The sequence below is a fragment of the Salvelinus namaycush genome, chromosome 31 (assembly GCF_016432855.1).
Source record: "Salvelinus namaycush isolate Seneca chromosome 31, SaNama_1.0, whole genome shotgun sequence".
Lineage (NCBI taxonomy): Eukaryota > Metazoa > Chordata > Actinopteri > Salmoniformes > Salmonidae > Salvelinus > Salvelinus namaycush.
In genome coordinates, this window is record NC_052337.1 from 46,180,191 (window position 1) to 46,194,016 (window position 13,826).

A 13,826-nucleotide genomic window follows, 5' to 3' on the forward strand; every position below is an offset into this window, starting at 1 on the left:
CCACAATTAATTCTTTCTAGAATTGAGAACAGGAAGTCATGACTGACCCTGTCGAACGCCTTCTCCTGATCGACATTCAACACACACAACGGTAGGTTTCTGTCCTTGGCCCAAACGATCACGTCTCTGGTTAACTGTAGGTTGTATGTTGCAGACCCATTCATAACCCCGCATGTCTGGTCCTCATTAACCAGGCTAGGCATCACCTCTTTCAGCCTATTTGTTATTAATTTCCCAAAAATTTTATTGTCCACATTTAGCAAGGTAATGGGCCTCCAATTTTTTAAAAGCTCTTTTTCTCCCTTCTTGTAAATTAAGCTTATTACGCCGGACCTCATAGATTCCGGCATCATCCCCTTGACCAAGATCTCTTTGTACACCTCCAGTAAATCCTCACCTAGGATACCCCAGAAACAACATTAAAATTATTTTGGTAATCCATCACTCCCAGGTGTTTTATCGGCATTCAGAGATTTCATTGCCTCCTTTATTTCCTTTTTGGATACCTCCCTTTCTAAATGTGTCCTTTCTTCATTGTTTAGTTTTTTGCTTATACTATTTAATAATTCCTCCATTCTTGCTTTATCCACCTCTCCCTTCTTAAACAAAGCTTGGTAGAATTCCTGAGCGTGCGTCATTAAATCTTCGTTTTTTGTAACTTTCCCCCTACCTGTTTCTAATTTGGTAATTACAGACTTTCTTTGTTTTTCTTTAATACTCTGGAGAAAAAAAAACGTTGAACATTTTTCATCTTGTTCTTTTTCTGTTATTTTTGCCAAAAACGTAAAGTTCTTGACCTTTGTTTCAATGTTGTGTTCGATTTTCTTTTGGATGTTTCTGTATTCCTCCCCACACACCTGCTTACCCTCATTTATTTCAGAATGTATGGCCTGTAATTTGTCTTGCAGTTCTTTCTCAAGATGCCTTTCTTCCTGTTTTTTCCTTTTGCTATAAATTTGACAAAAATACCTTTGATTTTTACCGCCTCCCACCATTCAGCTGTGTTTTTAAATGCCCATTTCATATCCCTCCATGAATTATAAAAAGACGTAAACTCGGCTCTAAATTCCGCACCTTCGTGTTTAACTTCCAAAATCCTCTTCCTATCTCCACCCCTTTAATTTCACAAGAAACCCCAATTGTGTCATGATCTGAAAACCAATTTGGATATATGGAGAAACTCAAGCTTTGGGTGGTCTTGGATACAAACAGATAATCTAATCTTTTGCTTGCTCCTCTTGAGTTTCTCCATGTATGCCCTATACCTTTCTTATTATGTCTCCTATATGTGTCGTAATCACACAAAACATTTTTTAAATATTGTGCAGTAAAATCATATTCCCCCTCTAAATCTGTGTTGAAATCCCCCCCCATTATCACCATGCGGTTTGTGCACAGAACATTGGGTAAGTGCTTAATGCAACCGCTGTGTTAGATTTTTAAAAATAACTTTAGTACGACATGCAGCTTACGTTATAGCGAGACAGCGCCCAAAATAAGGGCGGAATATACGTCTAAACATTTTCGACAGAAATACGAAATAACATAATAATAATAATATTGGTAGGAACCATAATAATGGTTCCTACTATTTGATGAGCTTCCATCAGAATCTTATACAAGTTGTCCTTTGTCCAGAATAATCGTTCGGTTGTAAAATGTCCTCTTCATCTGTGAAATTAGCAAAGAAAGCTAGCCATGTGGCGCAATAGTGTCCAACTCACCATAACGCATAGAAAAGAAAATTCAGAAAATCGCAATAAAATGATATAAACTGATATAACTCGGTTTAAAATAACTACCATATGATGTTTTTAACACATATATCAAATTAAATCAGAGCCGGAGATATCTAACGTCTATAACGAAAGCTTTTCAGAACGCAATGCAGAGGTCCATCTCGCGCCAAGCTGAAAGGTGAAAAGACTGGTCTCGTCTTTCCAACAGGTATTATTCGGCCTCAGATAGAGCTATACACCCCATTCCAACTCTCAGTCTATTGACATCTAGTGGAAGGTGTATGCAGTGCATGTAGACCCATAGATTTCATGCAAATTAATAGGATGACCCTGGAACAGAGCCCCCGATTTCAGATTGTTCAGTTCCTGACAGGAAGTTTGCTGCAAAATGAGTTCTGTTTTACTCACAGATATAATTCAAACGGTTTTAGAAACTAGAGTGTTTTCTATCCAATAGTAATAATAATATGCATATTGTACGAGCAAGAATTGAGTACGAGGCAGTTTAACCTCTAACACCTCCCAAACCCGGATCCGGGATCCCCCCCATCACAAAAGCTGACTAGCATAGCCTAGCCTAAAGTTACAGGGATATCATAAAATAAAATGTTCATGAAATCACAAGTCCAAGACACCAAATGAAAGATACAGATCTTGTGATTCAAGCCATCATCTCTGATTTTTAAAATGTTTTACAGGGAAGACACAATATGTAAATCTATTAGCTAACCACGTTAGCAAAAGACAACAATTTTCTTACTCCACCATTTTCTTACTGCATCAGTAGCTATCACAAATTCGACCAAATAAAGATATAAATAGCCACTAACCAAGAAACAAACCTCATCAGATGACAGTCTGATAACATATTTATTGTATAGCATAGGTTTTGTTAGAAAAATGTGCATATTTCAGGTATAAATCATAGTTTACAATTGCAGCCCCCATCACAACTATCACTAAAATGACTAGAATAACTACAGAGACCATCGTGTATTAGCTAATTACTCATCATAAAACATTTCTTAAAAATACACAGCATACAGCAATTGAAAGACACAGATCTTGTGAATCAAGACAATATTTCAGATTTTCTAAGTGTTTTACAGCGAAAACACAATATAGCGTTATCTTAGCTTACTACAATAGTCAGTCACACAGTAGCATTGATTCAAGCCAAAAATAGCAATAACGTTATAAACCACCAAACGCTATAAATTTTTTCACTAACCTTCTCAGAATTGATGACAGATGACAGTCCTGTAACATCATATTACACAATGCATATAGTTTGTTCGAAAATTTGCATATTTAGCCGCACAATTCGTGGTTACACAACGTGTTTAGTGGGCAAAAAATCAAGCAATCTGTCCGGCGCCATTTTGGAAAGGCACATAATCTTATCGAAAACTATTCATAAACTTGACTAAAAAAATACAGGTTGGACAGCAATTGAAAGACAAATTAGTTCTTAATGCAATAGCTGAATTACATTTTTAAAATTAACCTTACTGCGCAATACTGGGTACAATACAGGGTGCGATAGCGCAACGCTACACGGAAAATAATGGCGTCTAATACATTTTTCTTTTTCAACAGAACAACGTTTTATCAGCATAAATAGTACTTACTATTAGCTGAACTCCCATCAGAATCTTGGGGAAGGTGTCCGTTGGCCAAAAGAATCGTTGCTGGGTTGGAGAATGTTTCCCTCGACGTTGCAATTAGCAGTACAGAATGGCATTCGAGAGAGAGACACCCACGTTTCTACAGCGCCATGGAAATAAATACCTGAAAATCGCAATATACTGACCTAAACTGGTATAATTCGGTTCAAAATAACAAGATTATGATGTCTTTAAAGCCTATAGCGAATAAACAGAGCCGGATACATCTAGGAGCTAAAACCAGACGTTCTAAAAAGACATGCCAAGACCCTCTTTGCGTCAGCGCGAAGTCCCAAAAGGTCGGACACCTCGGTTCCAATCAATTTATAAACTTTGGGAACTACGTAGAGACGTCATTTCAACTCTCCCTATTCGCTAACAGCCAGGGGAAGGCGTATGCAGTGCATCTCAACCAATAGAAGACAGGCAAAGTTAAAGACAGGTCTCAAAGCAGATGATAAAATTTCCCATTCTCACACAGACATAGGAAAAGTGCTCTAAGTCGAGTTCTGTTTCACTTACAGACATAATTCCAACGGTTTTAGAAACTAGAGAGTGTTTTCTATCCAATAGTAAGAATAATATGCATATTGTACGAGCAAGAATTGAGTAGGAGGCCGTTTACATTGGGTACACATTTGTGCTATGTCGAAATAGCACCCCCCTAGTGGCAAGAAGTTAATTTGGGAACGATTTTTTACAAAGTGAAAACAGCACCCCCCCTATTGAGAAAAGGTTAAAGAAGTCTAGCCTTTCCCCTTTTACTGCAGGAGCGTAACACGTTTACTAGGCGCAGCTTGGTGTTGTTCAGCCTGCCATCTACGTATACGAGCCTCCCTGGAATAATAATTATTTCCTCCTCAATTACAAACCCAGTATCCTTAAATACACTGCTCAAAAAAATAAAGGGAACACTAAAATAACACATCCTAGATCTGAATGAATGAACTATTCTTATTAAATACTTTTTTCTTTACATAGTTGAATGTGCTGACAACAAAATCACACAAATTATCAATGGAAATCAAATGTATCAACCCATGGAGGTCTGGATTTGGAGTCACACTCAAAATTAAAGTGGAAAACCACACTACAGGCTGATCCAACTTTGATGTAATGTCCTTAAAACAAGTCAAAATGAGGCTCAGTAGTGTGTGTGGCCTCCATGACCTCCCTACAACGCCTGGGCATGCTCCTGATGAGGTGGCGGATGGTCTCTTGAGGGATCTCCTCCCAGACCTGGACTAAAGCATCCGCCAACTCCTGGACAGTCTGTGGTGCAACGTGGCGTTGGTGGATGGAGCGAGACATGATGTCCCAGATGTGCTCAATTGGATTCAGGTCTGGGGAACGGGCGGGCCAGTCCATAGCATCAATGCCTTCCTCTTGCAGGAACTGCTGACACACTCCAGCCACATGAGGTCTAGCATTGTCTTGCATTAGGAGGAACCCAGGGCCAACCGCACCAGCATATGGTCTCACAAGGGGTCTGAGGATCTCATCTCGGTACCTAATGGCAGTCAGGCTACCTCTGGCGAGCCCATGGAGGGCTGTGCGGCCCCCCAAAGAAATGCCACCCCACACCATGACTGACCCACCGCCAAACCGGTCATGCTGGAGGATGTTGCAGGCAGCAGAACGTTCTCCACGGCGTCCAGACTGTCACGTCTGTCACATGTGCTCAGTGTGAACCTGCTTTCATCTGTGAATGAAGGAGGCCTGTTACAGGGCGCCAAAGGCGAATTTGCCAATCTTGGTGTTCTCTGGCAAATGCCAAACGTCCTGCACGGTGTTGGGCTGTAAGCACAACCCCCACCTGTGGACATCGGGCCCTCATACCACCCTCATGGAGTCTGTTTCTGACCGTTTGAGCAGACACATGCACATTTGTGGCCTGCTGGAGGTCATTTTGCAGGGCTCTGGCAGTGCTACTCCTTGCACAAAGGCGGAGGTAGCGGTCCTGCTGCTGGGTTGTTGCCCTCCTACGGCCTCCTCCACGTCTCCTGATGTACTGGCCTGTCTCCTGGTAGCGCCTCCATGCTCTGGACACTACGCGGACAGACACAGCAAACCTTCTTGCCACAGCTCGCATTGATGTGCCATCCTGGATGAGCTGCACTACCTGAGCCACTTGTGTGGGTTGTAGACTCCGTCTCATGCTACCACTAGAGTGAAAGCACCGCCAGCATTCAAAAGTGACCAAAACATCAGCCAGGAAGCATAGGAACTGAGAAGTGGTCTGTGGTCACCACCTGCAGAACCACTTCATTATTGGGGGTGTCTTGCTAATTGCCTATAATTTCCACCTGTTGTCTATTCCATTTGCACAACAGCATGTGAAATTAAATGTCAATCAGTGTTGCTTCCTAAGTGGACAGTTTGATTTCACAGAAGTGTGATTGACTTGGAGTTACATTGTGTTGTTTAAGTGTTCCCTTTATTTTTTTGAGCAGTGTATTATCCCTACCCCGTCTGAGTGCACGTTGCCTATGCTCCATACTGAAGCACCTGCCTTCCATTCCTTGCTGAACCTTTTGATGTCCTCTGCGTTCTTTAGGTGACACTCCTGAAGGAAGCACACTTGGAAGTCCAGTGCCTTTAAGGAAAAAAACAAATGTCCTCTTGACAGTGTCTCTCAATCCCCTGGCATTAACTGACAGGACATTAAACATCGTTTTCTTTTATGTTCCGTCTCTTTGCCCCTTGGTCAGAAACATTTGTTTTTGACCTCAAGCTTTCCACCATAGAGCCACTCACGAATTCTGGCTGGGAATCCCCGCTGCCCTCGCTATCCTCCTCTGATGGTACAACCAACGGCACTGGTGGAGGCTCTCCCGCTGAGGGCGACTCAGGACCTGGAGTTCCTTGCTCTCCCGGCTCCTTGTTCTCCAGAACGTAGAACCTGTTGGATGTCTCTATTATTTGTTTTTTTGCCTCTTTGTCCGGCCTCTCCCCTGGTACTTTCCTTTTTGCTGTTCTCTTCCCCTCGGTCCAATCCATCTCTTTATCCTCTTCTGTTTCACCCCAATGTACTCTCCTCCACCGGGGTATCTGATATTATTATCCCCTGTGACGACTCCTCTGTTGCCACCTGTTCTGGTTGAGCTGAAGTTCCTGCCACCGGATTCTCTAAAACGTAGGGCTCCGCCACATCACCCGGGCCCATTCTCGGAGAAGCCTCCGGAAGAGGCCTCGGGAGGTTCTCAGGTGCGGGGGGGAAGGTCTCTCGAGATCTTGTCCAATACCACCTCGATGTTTCACAGTGATTCTGCGTAGGTTTTGTGTCTGTCGGGGCAGTCTTTGAACATGTGCTCAATTGAATCACACAGATTACACGATTTGTTTTTTTTACAATCCCTTGCCAGATGACCCGTCTCCAAACAGTTTCTACAGAATGTGTTCGGGCACAGCGCTGCAATGTGGCCCTCTTCTCCGCATCTTCTACATGTTTTGGGCTGTCCATAGAAGTAAAGGTACCCCTTTACACCGCCAATGTAGAAGGATGCTGGGGGTGTTCAATTCCTCCCGCCCGTGTTCTAAATCGGACAGCGTATTTTCTATTCCCATTCCACATACCATCATAATCCATTTATTTTGTTCCAACCCCCAATACATCACAGTATTTACCTAGGAAGGATCGCATATCCTGCTCTTTCACAAACGGATTTTGCATGCAGACTGTTATGGTCCTTACCCGACTTGCGAACAGAGGCTCCACATTGAAGTTGGAGATCGGTGTTTCGTCCTTGTGTTCCAGGCACTTGTTCCAAGCTTCTTCACACAGGTAATCCCCCGTGAAGGTGACCTCGAAAGCATTCCGTGCAGGAAAATCCCTGTAGCAGTAGATTCGTTCCGTCGTCACTCCCAGAAATTCAAAGATGACTTCCTTTGCAAAACTCCTTCTTCCCATAACGAACTGCATTCCGTCCATTTCTTTCCCGACAAACCGGATTGTGTTCAAAAGTCGCGCCGCAGGGGCCGACGTAAAGTCTCCCGTCGCCATCACCTTCTCTTTCCTTTCGTTGATCAAACTGCGGGCAATGCCACACACTTGATTTTAGCCAAAAGGCCGAGAAGCGATAACCCACAAATGGACCCCTGCACCCGACGGGCACCCGGGGGTCTCGGCAGACTTTGGCGGTTTGGCAAAAGGTGGCTCCTCCTCCCCATCCACCCAACCTTTCCCTGGCGACAGACAGACAGACAGGCGGGTGTTTTTTTTTTTAAATCGCGAATGCGTCTTTAAGTCACTAGCTCTTTACGCCTCTTGCGACGACTATTTGTTCAAAGCCCGGCAAATACGCCAGTCGTCGGGCTTGAACTCAATTGCCCTTAGCGACTACCTGGGAGTGGAAAAATACACCGCTCCGATTCTAAGTCAAACGCATGAGCAAAAAGTCTCTGCGGCGGCGGCGTCGTCATCATCTCTGTCACTTTCTCTTGAAACAAGATAAAGCGGGCTCTGCCAGAAGCAAAGCCCTTCCAAAAATACGTTGAACTCGTGAGTGTTCCTCTCCACGGAAGTCTTTAGTAAAAGGCGAAAGGCTTGTGCGTAATGAAGAGAAACCAGAGTCGTATGGAAGTCAGAGGTTGGGGCCCGAGACACACTGTGCACTCTAGGCCGGGATCTCACGGGTGGTCACCCAACCCACTCTGCCAACTTTGAGGGCTGTGTGTGGGTAAAAAGTCACAGACACTCACTCACTCACTCACTATCCTGACCAACATTTTTTTTAAGTAAAATGGCGGGGAACGGGGGAACCCATGAAAAGCGCTTCGCCCTACTTTCACTTTGGATGTTTCTTCTTTTTCCTTTCTTTCTGCTGCTAGCTAGCTGTTTAGATAGCTTTGTGTCTTTTTTTTTTATCCTTGACAACGGGAGAAATGTGTTGCACCGTTCCCGGAGGTACTGCAATACCGGGTCGATGCGTGGAGCGGATGGAGCAAGCCCCATTTCCGACTCCCTGTTCGAAAAATCCATTTAATATGTAGTCCCCCGATGGGGGACGTATCAGATTTTAAACTGATAAGAACAGATTTTTTTTTTCTTTTGGAAAAAGTTATTGACACATTTCCTTTAAAAGCAGCTCATACATCATTTATACACATAAAAACGGCAATAAGGCATAAAACACAGCATTTGAAGGTTACATTTAAATTGGGTAAAAAGTACATGTTGTTAAAAACAATGAAAACAACCATGAATAAAAGTACTTTCCTTGTAAAAACATCAATCTGTAAAAGCCATTTAAAATGTGTACTAATGATTTAACAAAGGTAAAACGTTTTTAAGACATGAAAAACATGTTAAAAAGTCACTTTGTTAAAAAGCTGTCTTCGATCCTCTGTACAGGAGCGGGGTGAGTCCTTATCAAACTCGCCTCATCCTGCTCCTCTGAATAAGCCACCGTCCCGTCCTTCGGGGCCCAGAGGAGATCCCTCCCCTAGGCTCCGCAGAGCTGTCAGGCCGTGGCCGCCGGGACCTCAGGTGTTGTGGGGGACCCTTCGCTTGGGGTCGAGGCCCCCTTCCTTCTGTACCACCCCAGGGCTTCCGTGGCTACCATGGCCACTGCCTGGGGCGTGGTCTCTATACTTTTAGCTACCAGCAGGTTACGGGAGGACCACAGGGCGTCCTTCAGGCACGTGAGGGTGGGCCAGAGCTTGGTGAAGGCCTTCGATGGAATAGGCCTTCGGCCCACCCCGTACAGCACGAGCTGAGGCGTTAGGTCCTCCCCTGCTGGCAGGCACGGGGTGATCAGGGGGCCTGCTTCCTTCCACAGGTCCCTGGCGGCTCTGCACTCACAGAGCAGGTGCCTCACCGACTCCTCTTGGCCGCAGCCTGGTCGGGGGCACGCGTATGTCCTCGCCATGCCCCGTGAGTGCATAACGGCCCTGACCGGGAGGATCTCGTGGGCGACCATCCAGGACAGGTCCCGATGCCGATTCAGGAGAGCAGGATGGGCCACGTTACGCCAAACCGTTGTGGGCTCGCCTATAGCAAGCCCACATACTGGACACACTGGTTCCCGATCCTGCACAAGAGAGAGAAGAGAGCGGTGTTTAGTTAAAACCGTGACTGCTTCTTTTTCCAGTTTAAAATGTCTTAAAAACTTCTGGAGCTGGATGTAGTGTGTGGGTAGCAGGAAAGAGACTGGGGCTCGCAGGTCTACTGGGATCAGCCTCAGGGTCCTGAGGTAAGATCCCAGCCAGAACCGTGCGAGGGCCTGGGTCTTGTTGACCGGGGAGGTGGCAAGAGTGAGATGTAACGCTGTATAGCGGCTGCCCAGGAACAAGTAGAGGTCAGGCAAGCCTTTCCCCCCCTTGGACCTGGGCCTCTTGACCACCTCCCTCCTCAGCCTCTCCCACTTGCTCCCCCACAGGAAGTAGAACAGCATCCGCTCCAGGGCTAAAAGACTCCTTCGTGGGGGGATAAAAACAGAACTGATTAATAAAAGCACAGGTAAAATCACAGCTTTAATGATTAAAACCTTGCCCTCAAAAGTCAGCTGTCGTAGTCCCCAAAAACCCAGTCTCTGTCTTACTGTCCCCAGGATCCCATTCCAGTTGCCGCTCCCTCCTCCCTCCCGGTCAAACTTTACCCCCAATACCCTTATGTCCGTCGTTTTGACCGTCAGTGGTAGTCTGGTCAAGTCTGGGTCTGCCCATGGTCCGAAAAATTGGGCCTCGGTCTTGTCTCTGTTCAGTCTCGCCCCAGAGGCTCGTCCGTACCAGTCGGTCCTGTCCAGGGTCCTGTCGACGGATAAAAGGTCGGTGCATAAAATGTTGACGTCGTCCATGTAAAAAACGCACTTGGCGGTCATCCCCCCACTCCCCGGGATCCCCACCCCACTGATCCGTTGGTCCCTTCTCAAGACCTGTGCCAGTGGTTCAATGCAGGCCACGAACAGAAGAGGAGATAATGGACAGCGCTGACGGACGCCGCAGTGTACTCCCACTGCTTTTAACAGATGCCCATTTACGAGGATTTTGCTGGTGATGTCCCCGTACAGCAGTCCCACCCAAGCTAAAAACCTGTCCGGGAAACCCATTTTTTGCAGTACCTTAAAGAGGTACTGGTGCGAGACCCGATCAAAGGCTTTTTCAAAATCTAAATTTAGGACTACAAGCCGCATGTTTCTGTCTCTCGCATAACAGATGGCATCTCGGATCAGTATCAGGCTGTCCGTGATCTTCCTTCTGGGAACGGCACAGGTTTGGTCCGGGTGGATCACCTCCCCTAAAACAGAATACATTCTGAGTGTTAAAACCTTAGTAAAAAGTTTACAATCAAAATTTAAAAGGGTGATCGGTCTCCAGTTCTTCAGGTCAGTCCTGTCGTTTTTCTTATATAAAAGAGTCACGATCCCCACTCTAAAACTGTCAGGTAGTCTGTCCAGGTGTTCAAAGTCAGTAAAAACAGTCAGAAGTTCGTCGGCTAAAACATCCCAAAAGGTCAGATAAAACTCCAAAGGGAGGCCGTCCTCCCCCGGTGATTTACCCCTCTTAAAATGCTTCAGTCCCTTGTCGATTTCTGTCCTCGTCAGGTCTTTTGTCAGGTCGTCTGTGTTGGGTAGGGTCTTGTCGATGTAGGTTAAAATGTCCCCCATCGTCTCTTCGCATACCTCTTTTACCCCAAAGAGTTCCCCGTAAAAATCCTCGACCACTTCCTTTATTCCTTCTGTGTCTGTTTTTAAAACCCCATCCTTGTTTTTTAACCCTGTTATTGTCCTACCCTTACTAACTATTTTCTTAAAAAAGTACCTGGTACACTTCTCCCCCTCTTCTAATTCCCTTTCTTTACTTCTTAAAATAACCCCCTTGCTTTTCTGTTCTGCTAAAAATGCCATTTCCTTCTTTACTTCTTTAATTTCTTGGTTAAAATCAAGGCCCTGTTGGCATAAATTAAAATACCTTTCCAGTCGCTTTTGCAGTCCCACCATACGGCTATCTTTTTCTCTGCTTTTTTCTTTCCTATCTCTCTAATGAAGGTCCTCGTCTTTCCCTTCACCATTTCCCACCACTGTGCTCGTGTGTCAAAGAAGTCCTGTAGCGTCTGCCACTGGCTGAACTGCTCCCGGTACTGACTAACTACTCTATCATCTTCTAAAAGGGAGCAGTTCAATTTCCAGGGCCCTCTTCTAACAGTCACACCCGAAGTTAGTGAAAGGGTGCACGTCAGCATTACGTGATCTGAGAAGAAAGCAGGGGTTATTCTAGCATCAGTTGGGGGACAGTCCCGGGTAAACAGATAATCAATGCGAGAGGCTCTGGTGCCGTCACCACTGGTCCAGGTGAAGCCCTCCTCTCTTGGATGGGGGGTTTTAAAACAGTCAGTCAGTTTAAAATCCCTGCACAGCCCTTGCAATAAAACACTTGACCTGTCTACCTTAAAATCCTCTCCTGCCCCTCTCCTGTCTGCTCTACTTAACTTCTTATGGCTGCAGCCCGGTGTCGGAACACTTATGACAACAGCAAGCTCAAGTGCAGGGTGCGAAATTCAAAATATATATATTTTTTAATATTTAACTTTCAGACATTAACAAGTCCAATACAGCATATGAAAGGTACACATCTTGTGAATCCAGCCAACATGTCCGATTTTTAAAATGTTTTACAGCGAAAACAGCACGTATATTTATGTTAGCTCACCACCAAATACAAAAAAGGACAGACATTTTTCACAGCACAGGTAGCATGCACAAAGCCAACCTAACTAACCAAGAGCCAACCAAACTAACCAAGAAACAACTTCATCAGATGACAGTCTTATAACATGTTATTCAATAAATCTATGTTTTGTTCGAAAAATGTGCATATTTCAGGTATAAATCATAGTTTACATTGCAGCTACAATCAGAAATTGCACCGAAAGCAGACAGAATAATTACAGACACCAATGCCAAATACCTAAATACTCATCATAAAACATTTCTGAAAAATACATAGTGTACAGCAAATGAAAGACAGGCATCTTGTGATTCCAGCCAATATTTCCGATTTATTAAGTGTTTTACAGTGAAAACACAATATAGCGTTATATTAGCTTACCACAATAGCCAGAAACACAAGCCATTTCCCAGTAGCAAAGGTTAGCGATCGTAACAAACCAGTAAAAGATATATAGTTTTTGACTAACCTTGATATTCTTCATCAGATGACAGTCCTATAACATCAGGTTATACATACACTTATGTTTTGTTCGAAAATGTGCATATTTAGAGCTGAAATCAGTGGTTATACATTGTGCTATCGTAGCTACTTTTTCCCACAACGTCCGGATATTTTTCTGACACTTTTTCTGACACACATATTCTGACCAAATAGCTATTCATAAACATAACTAAAAAATACATGTTGTATAGGAAATGATTAGTTCTTAATGAAATCGCAGTGTTAGAATTCTAAAAATAACTTCATTACGACATCCAGGTTCGGTATAGCTAGAGTACCCAAAAGAGTACCCAAAAGCTGGGCGCCGACGACTAGTTCACATGTACGACAGATATATGAAATAGCATCATAAAATGTTTCCTACTTTTGCTGATCTTTCATCAGAATGTTGGACAAGGGGTCCTTTGTCAAGATCAATCGTTGTTTGGATTTAGAACGGCCTCTTTCCCTCTCGATTTAGCAAGCACACTAGCCAAGTGGCATGAATCTCTCCATGTCAACAAACAGATGAGAACGGAACACGGCAAAACTCCCGAAAAAATTTCAATAATCTGATTAAACTATATTGAAAAAACATACTTTACGATGATATGGTCACATGTATCAAATAAAATCAAAGCCGGAGATATTAGTCGCCTATAACGAAAGCTTTTCATAAGGCAAATCCAGGTGCCTCCTCGCGCTCTCCAGAAAACAGGAAATGGGTGACACGTCATACAAAGAGCTTGTATTCCACTTCAGACCAAGATAAACACTCAATTTCTTCTCTCACCGCCTCTTGACATCCAGGGGAAGGTGTATGAAGTGCATGTATACTAATACGTATCATGCCCATTTATAGGCAGGAAGTAGAACAGAGCCTCGATTTCAGACTTTCCACTTCCTGGTCAGATATAATTCAAACGGTTTTAGAAACTAGAGTGTTTTCTATCCAATAGTAATAATAATATGCATATTGTACGAGCAAGAATTGAGTACGAGGCCGTTTGAAATGGGCACCTTTTATCTGGCTACTCAATACTGCCCCTGCAGCCCAAACAGGTTAAAACACAATTAAAATCCCCACCCACCACTAGAGGATCCCTCCCTAGCATGTGGGACTGCAGGTCTTCTAAAAGTGCGCACCGGTCATGTTTGTCATTAAAACCATACACATTTAGCACATTAAAATCCCTCCCTATAAAAGTACAATTGGCTAAAAGAGCACGCCCGCCTACCACCACCGTGCTCCCCCTCACCACCACCTGTG

The 13,826-nt window shown here is 44.3% G+C and overlaps 1 non-coding gene and 1 pseudogene across 1 annotated transcript; both read right to left on the reverse strand.

The window, feature by feature from the left end:
• Positions 1 to 7,864: 7,864 nt before the first annotated feature.
• On the reverse strand, positions 7,865 to 7,981 carry LOC120026574. The gene has a single exon (XR_005473147.1). It is a non-coding gene; the product is annotated as a U5 spliceosomal RNA (small nuclear RNA).
• Positions 7,982 to 8,290: 309 nt separating this feature from the next.
• Positions 8,291 to 8,470, reverse strand: LOC120026646 (annotated as a pseudogene).
• Positions 8,471 to 13,826: the final 5,356 nt, after the last annotated feature.